The sequence below is a fragment of the Colobus angolensis genome, unplaced genomic scaffold (assembly GCF_000951035.1).
Source record: "Colobus angolensis palliatus isolate OR3802 unplaced genomic scaffold, Cang.pa_1.0 Scaffold48, whole genome shotgun sequence".
NCBI lineage: Eukaryota > Metazoa > Chordata > Mammalia > Primates > Cercopithecidae > Colobus > Colobus angolensis.
The window spans coordinates 11,918,299-11,940,194 of record NW_012118265.1 but is presented as its reverse complement, the minus strand read 5'-3'; the positions used below and the strand labels follow the sequence as shown (position 1 = coordinate 11,940,194).

The window sequence follows — 21,896 nt, the reverse complement described above, 5'->3', positions numbered from 1 at the left end:
TGAGTTTCTGAGTGGTGCATTTGTCAACCAATCAGTGAAAAAGCCATTTACTAAAGAAGACTTAATTAGTGTTCTACTGCAGCCAAAGAAATGTGTCCAGAGAAAATAAACTTGCTTAAAACTATTAGACTTTCAGCAAGAACAGTTGTTCAAACTGTTGAAGACACAGGGAGTATCATCAATATGTCCAATTAAGAGATAAGGCAAATGAGTTCAAGTGGTTTTGCTTGGCTCTTCGTGAGTCAACAGACGTCAGAGATACTGCTCAGTTGTTTATTTCAGGAGTCAATGATGAATGTGGAATGACTTAAGAATTAGCCTCCATGAAAATTATGCATTGAACATGAGGATATTTTCAACAAAATTGAGAAAACACTCATTCAGTACAAACTGATGTGGAATCTGCTAAGATGTGTTACATATCATGGTAGTTAACAACAGAGAGCCAAAAGAGGCTTAGTTGGGCAAATCTACAAAGCTTGTGAAAATGTAAGTCTGTGAAAATTTAAAGCCTATGGTTATTCACTGTATTATTCATCAACAAATACTTTGTAAAAATATCTGAATGCAAAATGTGGTATTCAACCAGAAGTGTCAACAATGAACCTCACTTGCTCTTGTGGACTTGTCCACTGTTGGTTGTATGATTTTTTTGACAGATACAGACGCTGAATATCCTGATTACTCCAACACATGGCAGCAGTTTGATGTCTTAACAGTGGTAGAGTCTAATTGTGATGTTTCACATAAGGGATCAATACTGAAATTTTCTGACTGAGAAGAACCCCCTCAACCACTTTTATCCTAAACCACTTTTAGCTTCAGCAGCAGACATAAAAAAATGCATTTTGTACACATGTACCCTAGAACACAAAGTATAATAAATAAAATAAAATAAAATAAAAATGTTCCTTAGCTGGGCACAGGGGCTCATGCTTGTAATCCCAACTACTAGGTGGAGGCTGAGTGAGAGGATTGCTTCAGTCCAAGAGTTCCAAAGGCTGCAGTGAGCCATGATCCTGCCACAGCACATAAGCCTGGCCACAGAGTGAGACCCTGTCTCTAAAACAAAAAAATAAATAAATAAAAATAAATTTTAATGAGCTCAACCTAAAATTACAAGGCAAAATGGTGCCTATATTTAAAATTCATACCACAGTAAAGCCATTTCAGTAACAACTGATGTTGCTTGAATCACAAAGTAATGTCAAACTGCTTTATATACTTCCCATGCTGTCAAAATTAAAAGAAGATATTCATTCCGACACATGTTTCAAGGAGTATGTTTTTTGACCTCACATTACAGTTCCAGCAGTATTCTTCTGCCCTTAATGCAAGTGCAAAGAAAATGTCCATATTCACAAATCCACTTAACTGCACAACTGAGGAGCTTCTACTTCAATTGGAAGTGATTAATCTGCAATATAGTAACTAAAAGACAAAAATCAAGAAAAGAATCTAACGGAATTTTATAAATGCCTTTCAAGCAATGAACATGATCACAGATTGCAATCAAATTTGGCAATACCTATCTGTGTGAACACATTTTCAAAGATGAAATGTTTAAAATCTCATTACAGATTAGCATTAAAAGATAAATGTTTGTAATCAATTTTTTTTTTCTTTTTTTTTTTGAGACGGAGTCTCGCTCTGTCGCCCAGGCTGGAGTGCAGTGGCCGGATCTCAGCTCACTGCAAGCTCCGCCCCCCCGGGGTTACGCCATTCTCCTGCCTCAGCCTCCCGGGTAGCTGGGACTATAGGCGCCCGTCACCTCGCCCGGCTAATTTTTTGTATTTTTTCGTAGAGACGGGGTTTCACCGTGTTAGCCAGGATGGTCTCGATCTCCTGACCTCGTGATCCGCCCGTCTCGGCCTCCCAAAGTGCTGGGATTACAGGCTTGAGCCACTGCGCCCGGCTGTAATCAATTCTGATAACAAGGAACATTAATTTAGAACTCTAATCAAGTAAAGTGCTAACTCCCCAAAAGGAATTCCATTTTAAAATTTATGCATTTTAATTACAAAAAATTGTGCTAAATAATTATTATTACACTTTGAATTTTGTCCAAAAACTGTGGACATTTATTTTCTCTCATTATAGATTTATGTTTACAGGATACCTTCCATTTTGCCTCTTAGCCCACAAAGCCTAAATATATATATACTGTTTAGCCCTTTGCTGAAAAGTTTGCTGATATCTGGTCTGAGTCATTTAAATTCTAATTGTGTTCAAATTATATATCCATATGAGGTTATTTTGACTTTAGGAAATGGGGGGATAGGAAGCCAGAGGCAAAAAGAGATGAGTTGTTTTCTTCTCATTTTGATATTTGCATGACAATCACTAAGATAAATATTGATAGCATTTCAAAATCTAAATGACAGATATAAGTTAATAAATAACATGCAACAAAATACAAAGGAGAGCTAAATCTAAAAGTTGAGAACATCATCAACTTCTTCCATCTGCTTTTAGTCTGCTATCAAAAAAGGTAATATTGTATTAATTTTAGGTAATAAAAATACTGGTCAAAAAACTAAGGAAAATGATTATTTAAAAAAAGAAATAAACTATAGGACCAATAAGAAAAATAATAAAGGAGACAAATTTTGTCTTCCACAGCATCAAATCAACTCTTTACAAACTGAGAATTTGAGAAAAGAGGGGTAACATGAAAAAAGATAAATGTTAATTATTCTATCTAAAGGCTAACCTTGGTGCCTTTCTGTCTGGCGGCAGCCATCAAGCAAGCCAAGATGGGTTCATACAAGTACATCCAGGAGCTATCGAGAAAGCAGTCTGATGTCATCATGTGCTTTCTTCTGAGGATCCACTGCTGGCAGTACCACCAGCTCTCTGCTCTCCACAGGGGTCCCGGCCCCATCCAGCCTGATAAATTACACAGACTGGGCTACAAGGCCAAGAAAGGTTATGTTATATATAGGATTCGTATTCGCCGTGGTGGCTGAAAACGCCCAGTTCCTAAGGGTGCAACATATGGCAAGCCTGTCCATCATGGTGTTAATCAGCTAAAGTTTGCTCACAGCTTCAGTACGTTGCAGAGGAGTGAGCTGGACGCCACTGTGGGGCTCTTAAGAGTCCTGAATTCTTACTGGATTGGTGAAGATTCCACATAGAGATTTTTTGAGGTTATCCTCATTGATCCATTCCATAAAACTATCAGAAGAAATCCTGACACCCATGGATCACCGAAACAGTCCACAAGCACAGGGAGATGTGTGGGCTGACATCATCTTCAGGCCAAAAGGGCCGTGGCCTTTGAAAGAGCCGTAAGTTCCACCACACGATTGGTGGTTCTCACCAGGCAGCTTGGAGAACGCGCAACATTCTCCAGCTCCACTGTTACCACTAATATAAGTAAAGTTTGTAAAATTCATACCTAATAAACCATTTAGGGCAGTCATGTCTGCTTACGGGTGTTATTTGTCTGTTAAAACTAGTCTGCAGATTATTTCATGAATGTCAAATTAAGAAAGTTAAAGTGCAATAATGTTTGAAGACAATAAGTGATGTTGTATCTTGTTTCCAGTAAGATAAACATTTTTGTCTTTGCTTTATCTTATTAGGGAGTTACATGTCAGTGAATAAAACATACTGTGTAGTATGATAGGTTTAAAATAAATTCTTTAAAAGAAGAATACTGAAACTAGCCCTGTAGATTTGTCTGGTGCATGTGATAAAACCTGCAGCTTTATTGGGGTGATGGCAATGTTCTGCTGGTTTACTTTCAAGTGGCTGGGTTTTTCAGTTTGGCAGGTACAGACTTTTTAAATTGGGCTTTGCTTTAAAAATTGTAGGGTGGGAGGAGGACATCTTAACTATGTCATGATTATATTTAGAAAATTACGGGGACAAATCTGGGTTAGCCTGAGGAAAATTGCCTCAGTCTCCACAGTACCATTTTAAGTTCACATAAAAGTGAAAGCTCCTGGTTCAGTGTATGGCTTCATGGCATTCAATGGTTAGTGGTAGTGGTATTAACACTAGTATGTTTTGAAACTGAATGTTAGATAAAATTATCAGCCTTAAGGTTGGTAAGCCAGCAATCAATATGCTAGGGTGGGAAGCTGGTGAGCCAGTGGCCATTAGATAAATACCTTTATAGTGTGAGCTTAGAAGTCAACCTTAAAATACGTAACCATAACACTAATTTGTGATCATTATGAAACCCTTCAGTCACATTCAGGGGAAAGTAGTTGGCTATAAGTATCTCATTCTTATTCAGTCTTAAAAACATCTTGGTTACCCACTGTGTCTACTCCCATAGGCTACAGAAAGAGTCATACAAGTGCATGGTTTCCAACCGTATTTGTTTTCTGCAGTTATTTCTCTTGTTCCTGGCCAAACTACCCTAAAAATCCTTACCATTTCACAAAGTTGGGCCATCACTTACGCATCCACTTTCAGTGAAAGTATACCACCACTTCCATCATGTCTTCCAGGAGACTAGGCTATTGCTTTCCAGGGTGATTTTGAGTGTAAAGGAAATGTAGACAAGGAATTGTCCAATTCTAAATTCTGACTTTGCTGACTTAATTTAAATGCTTGCTTCTCTGAACCAATTTTCTCCTATCTTCTCTAGGAGTTTCAAAAGGCTTAGTTAATTGATTTCCAGGAAGTACTCATAGCAAGTTCATAAAAGTTCTTGAGATCTAAATTTCTTCTCAAAAATAGAAAAGATCTTAAGTCATACATTTTGATTGTGTAGAGGTTGTCCAACTAAAGGAACAAATGTCCATTAAACTAAAAAAAAAAAAAAAAAAAGACTAACGGCAAAATCAGAAAGAAACATTCCAGCACAGTGGATAAAAATGACTTTTTCTTCATTAATTAAAGATATTTTAGCATAATGTTGAATAATCAGTTTTACAGGCATCAAATTTTTATAGAACAGGTTATATGAAATCCCAAACATATTCTCAACACCTCAGCATACCCCTAAAATTCACTGTTCTAAACATTAAAAACACTGTTTAAATCTCATTCATTAAATGGATACTCTTTATCTATTAAAGAATACATAAACAGAAGTCTTAAAATACATAAACAATGCCAAATGGCTTCAGTTTGCAAATGGGCAACACTGAGGAAGCACTCTGAATGTTTCAATTTTAAGTTATTTTATAGGGTCATTACCATGTTTATGATAAAATTTTTAACACTTAAATCTGCATAGTGTTACACTATAAAAACAACAACTATACATTTCACAAAGCTTAATACAGTTAGCAAACATGACTCAAGCAACTACCATGAGAAAGAGAGAGCCTGAGAGAGTGAGAGTAAGAGTGAGAGAAAGACAGAGGGAGAGAGAATGAATGGAATCCAAAGATTGAATATTAAGAAATGTCCCTGTTTGCTTCTCAACTGATTCTACATATTTTCCCTCCAAGATTACTATCATGTTTTAACTCAAAGAAAGTAGACTTAGGGTAATACTTATTTAGTATGGTGATGCTTATCAGACCTTAGAAGTACACCGACATTTTTATAAAGGTTCTCAATATATCTTATCAATATAATACATGTTTTGAACGGCTAGACTTCGTATACAGGAAATAGGCCTCATTGCTAATATTCATACTGAAAAGCCATTGTGGTAGAAGGGGGGATAATTTATCCACGAGTTGCATATTTTATTAAGATTTATACAACATAAGAAAATATGACTGCTTACAAAGAAAAAAGAAAATAGACTTTCAGAACCTTACATTTTGAATCCATAAATAACAATTAAAAGATATTTAGCTTATCTCCACAAGAAGATGAATCTGTATGTATATACATATGTGTGAAGACCTTTATGAATGGAAAATGTGTATGATTTAGACTAGGGCTAGGTATGTTTACTACCTTGAACATTTAATACTAAATGGAACATACAAGTTTTAACTATATTAATCCTCCAATAATAAAAACTATCTGAACTAATAAAACAAAGTTCCAGGTTTATAAGTTATACATTAACAATGCATTGAAATTGCCATACGTCATTGAGATGATTCCTGAATATAAACAGAAGCATTAAGACAGAGGAGATTAAAACCTGCATATTAATTTCCACTAATATCAGAAGATAAAAACACAGAAACAGGTTCTTTTTTTTAACCTCTCAAAAGCTAGTACTCATAGTTATATAAGACAATGTCTTTATTCTCATATATACTAGTTTTTAGTAAAGGGGAACAATGTTTCCAATATATTCTCCTTTAGTTCAGAAAAAAACACATTTATAAACAGTTGGAGGAGGAGAAGGAGGAAGGGATAATAAAATAAATGGGTAGCAAATGTAAACAACTGATAAATCTATGTAAAGGGTATATGGGAGTTTCTTGTACTGTTCTTCAAACATCTCCAGAGTTTGAATTTACGTCAATAGTTATCAAGGGAAATAAAAGCTATTAAATTTAGCCAAAAGTTTCAGTTTTTACTAACTACAATATTCTGTTTGCAACTATTTTCTATTTCTTGAAAGCCCATATAATCTTCCTTTTCACCCAATTACTACTATACTTAAATTAATCAAATTTAATTCTGGAAAAAACAATATTAGTCTTAAAAATTTTTTTGAAAAACGTAAGACTAAAAACTTCTACACAAAGAATAAACTCCAAAAGAAAAGATGCAAATAAAATGACTATAATAATCTTTTGTTTTTTATTTGCAAGTATAAATCGGAAGAAAAACAAAAGCCTGGAACATAGCATCTGTCATATCAGAATATAAAAAGATGATCCTGGCACAAAATGAAAAAGCTCTAATTCATTTGCAAATCAAGCCTGCCGGTTCCATTTCAAGCTGGCGGTAACTGTCAAGAGTTAACAAGATAATCACTTTCAATCCTGCCTTCAATGGTACATTACACTGTTATTCCATTCAATAAGGCCGTTCTTTGGGGCACTAGATGAATGGTTTTCATTTCTAACTCACACAAAAAGTTGTGCGGGGAAAAAATCCACGGGGCTTAAGAAAGAAATCCCTTTATGGGCATTTATCTGCCAGTACTTGCTTTTAGGCAAAATGAGATATTTTGAAACATCAGTGTCCATTCACTTCCTCTATTCCTTGAGGCCCTTAATCCGTTGGAAAAAAAAATTGGCACATGAGAAAAGTGCAAAAGCAATTTCATTTTTAAAATTATCAATGCACATTAAACAAAAATTATTTAAATGATTCTATGCAAATACAAGGCTATTATACTCAAAAGACTAATATTAACCAATCTCCTCCTTATGGTAACTCATGTAACTTTCTTAGATTACTCACCCATATTCTGGGTGAAATCCAGGTGCTTAAAATTTCATATTTAATTCTTGTTGTGTTCATAATGACTTGTACACCTCAAAAGGTTAAAATACCTTTCCAAATTATTCCTAGTTCAATGAAAATGAATTTTAGATAGATGTTATCTTTATAATGCATTTATCAAAAAGCATTATAAAAGCTTTTACTATTTCATGATGTAACTTAATTTCACAAACAAATGCAGGTAAGATAGCTATATAATTATTTTTGCAAAAATATTGAAACTATATATTAAAAAAACAAATATATTTTTGCTTCATACAAAAAAAATATAGAGTGCAAAGACTTATATGCATCTACCAGTAACAGACAATTAGGCCATCTTTAAACTATAGTCTATGAGAGTAAAAGAATATTAAAATCTCCACTCTGACTGCTCATGAAGGCTTATATCCATCAAATCCATCTGACATCAGTGTAAATTTATAAGAACCATCTGTGTATGAATCACGACTTATTATTCAAGTCTATTTAACAATAGTAACAATTAATCTTTCCCCACCTACTCCCTCAATTCAGGAAATAATATTGCTATATATTGCTATGTAAATTATAATGTCCAGCCAAGACTTTTAATCCTTTTATAATCCCTTATTAGAGGAAAATGTGGATTTTTAAAACTCATAGTACAAATGTCCTATGAAGGACTTAAAGTCCTTCTAAAATCTTTACTTCAAAAAAATTAGTGTATTTTGTATCCAAAGGCTTTAAGAAGTTAGAACATTCATGTTTATGACTACAAAGGCTACACACTTAAATTTTAAAATTCAGATGATTTCATGAATTCAATATGACATGGGGATAATCCTTTTATAAAAGGGAGAAGTCTTTCTGAAGCAGCCTAAGTTCACCCAATTCTTTCAAGTTCCAGTATGACTAATCATTTATCCTCCAAAAGGTAAAAATTATCCCTATTCTTAAAATAAATTGTAAAAAGATGGAGAAAAAAATGTATAGGAAAATAGTTCAGAAAGTTTTACATTATCAGATAGACTTGATCACTAATATTTAAATTTTAGATTAATAATCTAAACTTTGTCATTGTGAATAAATTATAATGAATCTGTATATTTTAAAGTCCTTATAAAATTTAAGCTTTAGCAGAAAACCAGGAAATTTAAAACATAAATGCCTATGCTTAAATCTATTATATTTTTTAAAAAGCTTGCATGATATTATAAAATGACAATAATGTTAAGAAAACCTTACTATTCCAAATTTTAAACCCTTGGTACCAAACATGTTAACACACCAAGTAAACAGTGAGTATTATGGTATGCTCAATAAATTACGATTGAAATACACGACTACAATGTGTAAAACCAATCTGTGACATTACAAATTCCTAAAGAACCCTACAAACACAAAGCTACTGGCAGAGCACAATTCCATTAGAGCTTAGTATTGTGAATCAGTCCCCATACGGGGTGGGGACACTAAAGTCACCCTATGATTAGGGTACCCTATCCTTTTGTTGGGTTCCAAGATCATGGTTTACTCAGGAAGTAGAAATGTTTGATTTTTCAGCTTCAAGCTGCCCTGCTGCAGACTCTTTCCATTATTAGATCCCTGGGGTTAGCTTTAAACAAACACAGCAGCAAAAGCAGCAGGGAGTATGATGGATCTATACATCAACCATTGGAACAGCAATGAAGAGTGCTGGAGGAACAGCACAAGCCTTGGACAAAAGCTTTACCGAGAGTCACAAGTGGGTTCCAACAAGCAACCTGGTGTCTTGAATTATGTATGCAGTTGCTCCTATCTGTTACTCACACTGATACCAGGAAACAAAATCTTCTGTCTACAGAAATACAGCTTCTAACTTACAGGGATATCTACTAACATAGTAAATATTTGCTTTCAATTTCTTCAGTTAAAAGAAGTTCTTCATAAATTACATTAGAAGCCAAGAAATGTTTTCTTGTTGTTCTTGTTCTGATATCTTCAAGATATCAAAAGAAACAAAAAAGCGGAATAACTCTTTAAGAAAGGTAAAATAAGAAATCTGTTTTCTGGGCCAGGTACCTATAATCCTAGCACTCTGGGAGGCCAAGGCAGGTGGATCATGAGATCAAGAGATCAAGACCATCCTGGCCAACATGGTGAAACCGCGTCTCTACTAAAAATACAAAAATTAGCTGGGTGCGATGGCACATGCCTGTAGTCCCAGTTACTAGGGAGGCTGAGGCAGGAGAATGGCTTGAACCCGGGAGGCAGAGGTTGCAGTGAGCCGAGATTGCGTCACTGCATTTCAGTCTGGTGACAGAGCGAGACTCTGACTCAAGAAAAAAAGAAAAAGCAATCTATTTTCTGGGAAAATAAACTTCATTATCAAATGAGTAAGGTAGAAGGGAGATAAACTTAATTAGCATGTAGGAATGAAATATTTCAAAGGCTTTCAAAATTTGAGAATATGATAAAACTTCATGAAGATTCTCATATATCATACACCATAAACTAACATTAGTTATATTAACTTACCACAAAAATTTAAATGAAGTAAACGAATGAAATAATTTTGTAAATATCATTTAGACACCTACTTGGATATTTTAAACATATCTGAAATGAATGCCCATATTCATAAAGAGGTCCTAAAAACCAAACTAGTATTTTAAAAGGTGAACAACATAACAATTAAAACTGGAAATTAACTGTCAATTCAGCGAGAAAAAAATCAAATGATCTATTACTCTATAAAAAGTTTCTCAACCTCAATGATAACATTTGAGAAACAAAAATCAAAACAATATCCTTTATTTGCTGCCTACTCAAGCAGCAAAACTTTAAGGTTATAATCTTTTTCAAATTGGTTGTGGGGAGATGACAGTCTCATATAATTGTGTATTTTCAGTGAAAGATAAATACCTCAAATAATATATTATTGATATTTAAAATAACAAAGTCTACTATTAACAAAAATGTTCAAGAATTTCATGCATTTATAAACGATCTGCAATAGAGACATAAATTTAAGCTTCAGTATAAAAATTATCTCAAGTCACAGTATCTTTAAAGGTTTTGTTTTAATGTAACTTAAAATTAAAATTAAGACTAAAAGTGAAGGAGTGGCAGAACAAAACTGCTGACAGAAAACAATCATAATAACTAAGTAACATAGTAAAACAATGTATTTATGGACACCAAACAGAATCCAAAAAGCCACCACAAATAGTCTAATCACAAAAATCTCACTTGGAAGTGAAGAGTTACTGTTATATTTATTGTTTTATTCTTTTCTGGTGTTGGGGCACTCCTACGGCTATGGCTGCAGAAACACAATAGTAGAAAACCCCAGCCTTTGGGCTCAAGGTTCCAGAATCAGAATTCAGGGCTAAAAGAACACAAAAAATGTAAAATGGAAATGCAGGCAGGAAGAGAACCACAGAAAGAGTATGATCCAAATCTGAATACAAGTATGTCAAAACCCTTGACTAACAGCTAAATTACACATACTTGGGGGAAATTTTCAGGGAATCCAGCAAAAAAGTAGCCAGAGATTAGGGAGAAATATACCTTTGATTTTTTAAAAATTAAGTGTATTAACCAAATATGTACATCTCTGGTGGTAGAAAGGTGAAGAAAAATGAACTTGGAAGTATCTGAGGACACACTGTAAACTGATAGAGCAGCTGAAAATGAAGCAGTCAACCACAGCAGCAAAATACACAGAGTGAGCTCTACCTCCACTTAAATTCTTAGCTGACAATAAAATTACATAGAAACAGGAAAGACTATGCCACACGGCCAGTCTAAAAATATAACAATGGGAAGCCCTAATGGTACAGAAATATTAGATAGTACCTATAGTTAGAAAAGGATCTTTATAGTTTCCGGTTAGAAAAGTACAAAAATAAAACAATAATCCCAAAGAGAACACAGCTGAATCCAGAGTGGCTATTTTTTTTAAGCGCCCCCCCCCCCCACCAAAAAAAAGACATGGAAATAAACAGCATAAGAAAAGAGTAAATTAAAACTATTAGTGAACCAGATATTAGTTTTATCATATAAATATTTATTGGCAGCTATTATAAATTGCTTAAATATTGAAGGAAAAATAGTGTCAATGAATGGATGGGAAATCTCATCAGAGATATGGAAACTATACTTTTTCAAAAAGAAAATTCTAAAGGTAAAAACAAAATATTAAAAAAATTCATGAAATGGGCTCAAGAAAGAAAATAGAAAAAAAAAATCTCATAAAGAAAGACCACCATAAGTTACTCAATTTGGAGCACAAGAAAAAAAATTTTTAAAAATGAAGAGGACCTCATGAGATCTGTAGGACAATAGCAAGTGGTCCAACATATGCGTAAGGTCCACCAAGAGAAAAAGAACAAATGAACAAACAGAATATCTAAAGAAATAATAGCATAAAACTCCCAAATTTGGGGAAAAACACTTATTTACACAGACAAAAAGCTCACTGGAAAGTGAGCTTTTCAGTTTGGCTACACATGAACAAAAATCACTCTCACACATGACAGTCAAACTTCTGAAAGCCAAAGATAAAAAGGAAACCTGGAAAGAGGCCAGAGAACAAAGATGCAGTATATACTGGAACAATTATAAGATTACAGCTAACTTTTCATCAGAAACTATGAAAGCCAGAAGACACTGGAACAACTAATTCAAAGTGATGAGCAAAGAAAAAATTGTCAATCAAGAATACATACATATTTGAGTGACAGCAAAATCTATCATTCAAAACTGAAGGTGCAATAGGCTGGGCATGGTGTCTCATGTCTGTAATCCCAGTACTTTGGGAGGCCAAGGCAGATGGATCACTTGAGCTCAGGAGTTTGAGATCAGCCTGCACAACATAGCAAAATCCTGTCTCTACAAAAAATACAAAAATTAGCCAGGCACAGTGGTGTGTTCTTGTAGTCTCAGCTACTCAGGAGGCTGAGGCAGGAGAATCGCTTGAGCCCAGGAGGCGGAGGCTACAGAGAGCTGAGATCATACCACTGCACTCCAGCCTGGGCAACAGGAGTGAAACCCTGTATCAAAAAGAGGGGGAAAAAAAGAAGGTGATATAAAGACACTTTTGCTTAGGATAAATATAATGGGATAAGTTAAAGTAGAATGGAATAAACTAAAGATGCATTTTAACAGATTAAGCTTAAGTTGTAATTTGTAGAGGAACAACTAAAAATAAAACAAGGTGATACAACTTTAAAATCAATAAAGAAATTAAAACGTAATGTTAAAAAGTATAAACTACATCCAACAACTGCCAAGAAACTCACTCTTTTCAAGTATCAAAGGTAGAACACTTAAAGAAATCAACATATTTCAAAAGACTGTCTTACAAAGCATACTTTGAGAATACAACAGAATGGAATTAAAATTTATCAACAATAAAACATCTACATAGGCTCAAAATATATAACAATTAAAAGTAGTGCTTACAGAAAATTTATAGCCTTACATGTTTTTACTGGAGAAAGAGATCCACATTAATAATCAACTTTCCTCTTTAAGTAGCTATAAAAGATCAAAGTAAACCTAAAGTGAGGAGAGAGTAAGAGAAAAAATTAAAGAGAAAAAATGATGAAAAAGAAAACAAACAGACTACAGAGAAACAATAAGATTCTGTGTTTTTCCAAGAACAAACACTATTAATTTTGATAAATCACCTTTAAAAATCAACTGCTTCATAGCATAATAATCATTCTGTACTATACTGTTGGTATGGATGAAGTAACAGATACGTAGATAAATAAAACAGAATGCAAAGACCAGAAAAGGACTCATATATATAGGAAATTTACTTTTGCTAAATTATCAAGGCATCAATGGGAATTCAATCAAAATGGCAGTGTTTTAAAGGTGGCACTGAAATAAACGGCATCTGTATATGACCAAAAAAATCATCCCCACCTCACATCATAAGTCAAAATGATCATAGACATAAATGTAGAAACTAAGCCTATAAAGCTACTAGAAGAAAATCTTTGTGACCTTGAGGTAGACAAGGTTTTTAGCAAACATCAAGAATGAAAAAAGCCGACAAGCTGCAATTTATCAAAAGTAATAGCTTTTTAAATTGTTAGCTTGCAAGTAGGGGAACAAATGTAACACCTTTTGTTCCTCAAAAAGCATAGTTAAGATTGGAGTAAATATATATATATTTTTTCTTTCAGACAGAGTTTCACTGTTGTCACCCAGGCTGGAGAGCAATGGCATGATCTTGGCTCACTGATCTTGGCTCACTGCAACCTCTGCCTCCCAGTTTCAAGCAATTCTCCTGCCTCAGCTTTCCGAGCAGCTGGGATTACAGGTGCCCACCACCTGGCCCAGCTAATTTTTGTATTTGCAGTAGAGACAGAGGTTCACCATCTTGGCCAGTTTGGTCTCAAACTCCTGATCCCGGGTGATCCACCCACCTCGGCCTCCCAAAGTGTTAGGATTACAGGCAAGAGCCACTGTACCCGGCCTGGAGTAAAATTTTAAATGGGCAAAATATTTGGTTCAACATAAGTAAACAGAACACATTTATACTCCTGCCTGGAACAACCAAAACCAGCAACAATAAGAAAAAAATTCCAAAATGTATTTTTCTAAAGTTGTACAAGATTCTGGAAATTAGGCAACAAAAAATAGTAACTACTCAGAGTTAAGAAACAAATGTATGAAGGCCTATAATTACAGGTCCCAGTGCAAAAAAGGAGAACTCAAGTAGAGCTTGGCAAACTCCTTGATTTGCAGAGTCAGCGCTGGCAGTTCAGGGAGACCAAGGCAGTTAGAGTTCACAAGACAGAGTATGGCAGATGAGAGAGCAGCACAGAGACAGATCAGGGAAATTTTCAAATAGTCAGCAAAGTACTAATTAGTGCATGCCTGTAAAGGCAAAAGAAAACACAATTTCAAAGAACTGGAGATCACTGCCTGGTGGTCATACTAAGTGAGAAATAGTGCCCATTCCAACAAGCCAGGCAGGAAAAACTCATAACTCATAAGGCATAGGTTAAAAAGCCCAGGACGTTCATGCCTCAGTTGTGGGGAACAGTTAGCACTACACTGAGCACCACTCCACACCCACCAAACAAATCAAGACTTAAGGGCACAAAACTGTTTCCAAGGAACTTAGCTGCATCTCAGAACAAAGTTTAATAATGTTCACAGGACTGAAAAACTATCCAGACAAATCCAGTGGAGTGGTTGGAGATTTCCAATATTCTCTCAATATTTGATAGAACAAGTGAATAGATAATCAGAAAGGACACAGTAGACATGAACTTCACCATCAACCTATCTGACCCATTGACACTTAGGGAACAGTCCACATAAGAACAGCAGAATACAAAACTTACTCAAACCATTCATCAAAATAGAGCTATTCTAAGTCATAAAAGAAGTCTAAATGCATTTAAAGGATTCAAGTTATACAAAGTACGCTTTTGGGCACAATGAAAGCAAATTAGAAATAGGTTACAAAAAGATATCTAGAAACTCTCCCAAAATTTGGAAACTATATGCCATGCTTCTAAATAACCCATGGAGAAATAACAAATCAAAGGAAAAATAGACATTATTTAAATTGAATGAAACAAAAACATAACACACCAGAATTTGTGGGATGCTGCTAAAGAAATAGTACTAAACGCCTACATGAGAAAAGCTGAAAGGTTGCAAATCAAAGTTTTCAGCTTATACCTTAAGAAACTAGAAGAGGAGAATTAAACCCAAAGTAAGCAGTAAAAAGAAAAATAAAACAGTTCAAAGTGGAAAGCAATGAAATAGAATGCAGAAACATTACAGAGAAAAATCTATGAAAACAAAAGCTGGTTCTTTAAGCACATCAATGAAACTGACAAATTTCTAGCCAAACTAACGAGAAAAAAGCAGTAACAACAAATTATTAATATAAGAAATAAAAGAGGTGACATAAGTATAGACTCTACAGACACTAAAAGCATAAAAAGAGAACATCCTAAATAGCTTTATGTTTATAAATTCAACACCTTAGGTAACATGAACCAACTCCTGGAAAGACACAAACTATCAAAACTCACTCAAGAAGAAATTTTGTAAGCAATTTGATAAGACACTGAGTAGCAACTAATCTACTGAAGGAAGTGGATCTGTAGCTAAAAACCTTTCCACAGAGAAAACTCCAGGCCCAAATGACTTCATGCCTAAGTTTTACCAAACATTTAATAATCAAATGATACAAATTCTCTACACACTCTTCCAAAAAACTGAAAAAGAAATATTTCCCAACTCATTCTTTGAGCCAGCATTACCCTGTCACCAAACACAAAGGAATTATAAGAAAATAAGACTGCAAAACAACGTTCTTCATAAAAACAGAAGGAAAAATTATAAACACAATATTAGCAAATCAAATGCAACAATGTACAAAGAGAATGATGTATCATGACCAAGTAGAGTTTTATACTAGAAATATAATGGTGCTTCACATTCAAAACTCAATCAGTGTAGTTCCCCATATTAACAATCTAAAAAGAAAAGCAGTATAATCGTTTCAGTAGTCAAACAGAAAGCATTTGACAAAACAAAACAACCATTTCCTAAAAAAATTCTAAGCACACTAGGACTAAAAGGGCACTTCCCCAGCCTATCAAAAAGAATCTACTAAAATTATCTTGATAACATCAAAATAATAGAAAAAGACTGAATACTATCTAAGATCATAAGTAAGACATGGACAGGCATGCTTACCGCTTCTATTCAATGATGTGCTGGAAGTCTTAGCCTGAGCAATCAGGCAAGGAAAAAACAAACGGCATCAAGACTGGGAAGAATTAAAACTGTCTTTATTACAGGCAACATGATTATATATGTAAAAATTTCAATTTACAAAAAAGCTACTAAAATATAAGTGAATTTAATGAGATTGCAGGATATAAGGTGAATACACAAAATTCAACTGTATTTATGTATATCAGCAATAAGTCATCTGAAATTGAAATTAAATATATATACAAATTATTAATTTCAAAAATACAAAATACTTCAGGAAATTTGTAAATGTCAGAGACCTTTTAAAGTACATGCTACAAAATATTGGTGAAAAAAATTTTAAAGACTTCAATAAATAAAGACATACCTTGTTACTGGACTAAAAGATTCAATATTACTAACATGTTAATTCTCCCCAAACTGATCTACAGACTCAATTCAATCCTAATCAACATCAAAGCGGGATATTTTATAGAAGTTAAGATGATTATAAAATTTGTATAGTAATACAAAGAACTTAAGACAGTCAAAACAACTTTGAAAAGAGAATTAAGTTGGAGAGCTAAGACTACACGATTCCAAGAACTTTAGTGGAAAACAACAAAATGTCTAGAAATAAACCCACACATTTGTGAACAACTGATCTTTTTACGAAGCTACAAAGGAAATTCAATAAAGATATTCTTGTCAACAAGTGATGCATAAAATACTAAATTTTAAATCTGTAAAAAAAAGAAAAAATGAGCATTAACCATATCTCATACCATACTCAAAACTACCTCAAATAAACCATAGACCTAAATGTCAAACTTAAAATGATAAAACTGGTAGAAGTAAACACAAGAAAATCTTTGGACCTTAAATTAGGCAAAGATATCTTAGATCAACACGAAACATATGACCTATAAAAGAATAATGAAATAAACTAGATTTCCTCAAAATAAAAAAACTCAAAAGACACTACTAATAAACAAAAGAAAATCTATGGCATATATCTGTTAAAGCAGCAGTTCCCAATCTTTTTGGCACCAGGAACCAGGTTTCATGAAAGACAATTTTTCCATGGATGGGGTTGGGCAGCGGTGGTGCAGAGGGCAGGTGTTGCAGAGTGGCAGAAGATATGGTTTCAAGATGATTCAAGTGAATTACAATTAATGTGCATAATATTTCTCTTATTATTACATTGTCATACATAATGAAATAATTACATAACTCACCATCATGTAGAATTAATGGGAGCCCTGAGTTTGTTTTCCTGAAACTAGAGAGTTCCATCTGGCAGTGATGGGAGACAGTGACAGATCATCAGGCATTAGATTCTCATAGGAGCATGCAACCTAGATCCCTCACATGTGTAGTTCACAATAGGGTTCATGCTCCTATGAGACTCTAATGCTGCCACTGATCTGACACAAGGCAGAGCTCAGTCAGTAATGCAAGAGATGGGGAGTGACTGGAAATACAGATGAAGCTTTGCTTGCTACTCACAACTCACCTCCTGCTGTGTGGCCCAATTCCTGACAGGCCATGAACCACTTGGGGACCTCTATGTTAAAGTACTTGAATCCAGAATATATAAAGAACTCTTAAAACTTAGTCATAAGGGAAAAATAACCCAATATAAAACAACCAAAAGATTTAAACACACACTTCACCAAGGAATATATATAGGTGAAAAATAAGAACATGGAAACATGTGAAACATCATTAGTTATCAGAGAAATGTAAATTAAAGCCACAATGACACACCACTATATACCTATCAGAATGCCTAAAATTAAAAAGACTGACCATGCACAGTTTTGCTGAGGATGTGGAATAATTAGAACACACATACACAGCGAGCAGGGTTGTAATATGGAACAACCACTTTGGAAAATAACTTGGCAATCTGTTAAAAAGTAAAGCATAGAGGGGAGGCGGGGCAAGATGGCCAAACAGGAGCCTCCAGTGATCATCCCCCTGGCAGGAACAGCAAATGGAACAACTATCCACACAAAAAATGCACCTTTGAAAAGTCCAAAAATCAGGTAAGCAATGTAACAATACCCAGTTTTAACACCACATTAAGGAAAGAGACACCAAAGAGAATAGGAAAATCATCTTGAATCACCTACACCACCTTTCCCCTAACTCCCAGCAGCAGCCATGTGGCGCAGAGAGAATCTGTGTGCTTGCGGGAGGGAAAGCACAATGATTGTAGGACTTTATGTTGGAACTCAGAGCTGCCCTATAGCAGCCAAAAGCAAAATGGGATAGAACTCAGCTAGGGCCCAGACAGGGAGCATTTAGACCAGCCATAGTGAGATGGGAATTGTCCATCCCAGTGATTGGAATTAGAGTTCTGGCAAGCCCTGTCAATATGGGCTACAGTAGCCTGGGGTCCCAAATAAACTTGAAAAGCAGTCTAGGCCACAAGAACTGTAATCCCTGGGCAAGCCTCAATGCTATGCTTTGCTCAGAGCCAGTGTAACTGAAATGCACGCAACCTGGAGACACAAGCCAGGACACCCAAGGAAGTGCTTGTCACTCCTCCCCTAATCCCAGGCAGAACAGGTGCAGCTCTGGCAGAGACTCCTTTCTGCTTGAGGGGAAGAGATGGGAAAGTACAGAGGACTTTATCTTGCAACTTGGATACCAACTCGGCCACAGCAGAATACGCCACCAGACAGAATCCTGAGGCCCCCATTCCAGGCCGTAGCTCCCGGATGACATTTCTAGACACACCTGGGGAAGAAGAGAACCTGCTGTTTTGAAGGCAAAGACCTAGTCCTGGCAAGATTCATCACCTGTTAACTAAAGAGCCTTTGGGCCCTGAATAGTATGTGCTACAGGTCTTGGGTGATACTCAGAGCCAAGCTGGCTTGCAGTGTAACCCAGTACATTCCGAGCTGTAGTGGCTATTGGAAGAGACTCCTTCTTCTTGAGAAAAGGAGAAGAAAAGGAGTAAAGAGGACTCTGTCATGCAGCTTGGCTATCAACTCAAGACACACTGGGGTAGAGCACCAAGTGGACACCTGGGGTCCCCAGTTCCAGGCCTTGAATTCTGGATGACATTTCTGGACCTGCCTTGGGCCACAGGGGACTCAACTTACCTGAAGAGAGAGACCCAGACCTGGCAACATTCACCACAAGCTGTTGAAAGAACCCCTGAACCTTGGGTGAACATTGATGACAGCCAGGCAATACTCACCATGGGCCTGCAGCAGTGAGGCCATAGGGAAAGACTCCTCAGCTTGAGAAAAGGGGAAGGAAGAGTAGAAAGGACTTTGCCTTGCAGCTTAGATGCTAGCTCAGCTGGGGCAGAACAGAGAACTAAGTACACTACTAAGGTTCCTCGCTCCAGGCCCTGGCTCATGGACAGCATCTCTGGACCTGCCTGGGACTGGGGAGAACTCGCTGTCCTGAAGAGGACACAAGCCTGGCTAGACTCACCACCTGTGGATTGTAGAGCCACTGGACTTTGAATGAACATATGCAGTAGCCAGACAGTGATCACCACAGGCCATGCACAAGACCCAGTGCTGTGCTGAGTATGGGTCTGATCAAGCACAGTCCCTGTAATGGTGGCCAGAAGGGTGTTTGTCACCCTTCCCCCAATTACAGGCAGTTCAGCACAGGAGACACTCTGGGGAAAAGAAAGGGAAAAGAACAAGAGTCTCTGTGTGGTAATCCAAACACTTCTCTTGCATCATACCAAAGACCACCAAAGTAATACCTCTTCGAGGCTACAAGAGTCACAGTGTTACTGGGCTTGGAGCACTCCCTAATGCAGATATAGCTGCCATGATCAAAGACATAGATGGCAACACCCAAGTCCCTATGAATGCTCGGAAAGCCTCCACAAGAAGGATGAATACAAACAAGTCCAGACTGTGAAGACTACAATAATAACGCCCAGACACCGATAAACATTTCAATGCCCAGACACCGATGAACATGCAGAAACATCAAAACATTCCAGAAAAGCATGGCCTCATCAAAGGAACTAAACAAGGTACCACCAGCCAATCCTGGAAAGATAGATATACATAACCTTTCAGACAGAATTCATAATAGCTATTGTAAGGAAGGTCAACAAAATCCAAGGTAACAAATACCAAGAAGAAATTCAGAATTCTATCAGCTAAATTTAACAAAAAGACTGCAATAATTTAAAAGAATCCAGCAGAAAATCTAGAATTGAAAAATGAAACTGACATACTGAAAAATGCACCAGAGTCTCTTAGCAGAACCGATCAAGCAGACGAAAGAACTACTGAGCTGGAAGACAGGCTATTTGAAAATACACAGTCAGAGGAGACAAAATAAAAAAAAATTAAAAAAAAACATGAAGCCCACCTACAAGATCTAGAAAATAGCCCCAAAAAGGCAAATCTAAGAGTTATTGGCCTTAATGAGGAAGTGGAGAAAGAGACAGAGGTAGAAAGTTTGTTCAAAGGGATAAAAAATAGAGAACTTTCCAAGCCTAGAGAAAGATACCAGTATTCAAGAACAAGAAGGTTATAGAACATCAAACAGATTTAATCCATAGACTACCTCAAGACATTTAATAATCAAACTCCCAAAGTAAAGAAAGAAAAGGATCCTAAAGGCAACAAGAGAAAAGAAACAAATAATAGGAAAAGGAGCTCCAATACATCTGGTGGAAACCTTACAGGCCAGAAGAGAGTGGCATCACATATTTAAAGTGCTGGAAAGAAAAAAAAAAACTTTTATCCTAGATAAAAGTTTTTGCTGGATATCCTAGATATCCAGCAAAAATATTGTACAAACATGAAGGAGAAATAAAGACTTTCCCAGACAAATAAAAGCTAAGGAACTTCATCAACACCAGACCTAGACTACAAAAAAAAAGGGTAAAGGGAATTCTTCATTCTGAAAGAAAAGGGCATTAATGAGCATAAGAAATCACCTGAACATTTAAAACTCACTGATAATAGTAAGTACACAGAAAAACACAAAATATTATAACACGTAACTGTGGTGTGTAAACTACTCATACCTTGCGTGCAAACACGAAAAGATGAACCTAACAAAAATAACAACAACCTTCTAAATCATAGACAGTATAATAAGATAGCAACAGACACAATAAAAGGTTAAAAAGCGAGTAACGGGATGAAGATAAGACATAGAGTTTGTCTTAATTTTCTCTTTGTTTCTTTGTTTATGCAATTGATGCTAAATTGACATCAGTTTAAAATAATGAGTTATAAGATATTATTTTCAAGCCTCATGGTAACCTCCAATCAAAAAACCTACAAGAAACACACAAAAAGTAAAGGCAAGAAAATAAACCACCAAAGAAAATCACCTTTGCAAGAAGGAAGACACAAAACACCTAGAAAACAAATAACAAAATGGCCAGAGTAAGTCTCTATTTATCAATAAAAACATTGAATGTAAATTAACCAAACTCTCCAATCAAAAGGCATAGAGTGCCTGAATGGATATAAAAACAATACACAATGATCTGCTGCCTACACGAAACACACTTCACTTATAAAGACATAACCAGACTGAAAATAAAGGGATGAAAGCAGATATTTTATGCTAACAAAAAACAAAAAAGAGCAGGAATAACCATATGTATATCAGACAAAAATCGATTTCAAAACTAAAACTAAAATGAGAGACAAAGTCATTATATAATGATAAACAGGTCAATACAGCAAAAGGATAAAGCAATTGTAAATAAATATATACCAGTAAACAATAAAATGAAGGCAGAAATAAAGATGATCTTTGAAACAAATGAGAACAAAGACACAGTGTACCAGAATCTCTGGGGCACATTTAAAGCAGTGTGTAGAGGGAAATTTATAGTACTAAATGCCCACAAGAGAAAGCAGGAAAGA

At 35.6% G+C, this 21,896-nt stretch overlaps 1 protein-coding gene and 1 pseudogene across 1 annotated transcript in view; one reads left to right on the top strand and one right to left on the bottom strand.

The window, feature by feature from the left end:
- RSRC1 (arginine/serine-rich coiled-coil 1) overlaps positions 1–21,896 on the bottom strand; it is a 411,611-nt gene that overhangs the window by 247,290 nt on the left and 142,425 nt on the right. The gene's annotated exons all lie outside the window — the stretch shown is intronic.
- On the top strand, positions 2,757–3,378 carry LOC105523965 (annotated as a pseudogene).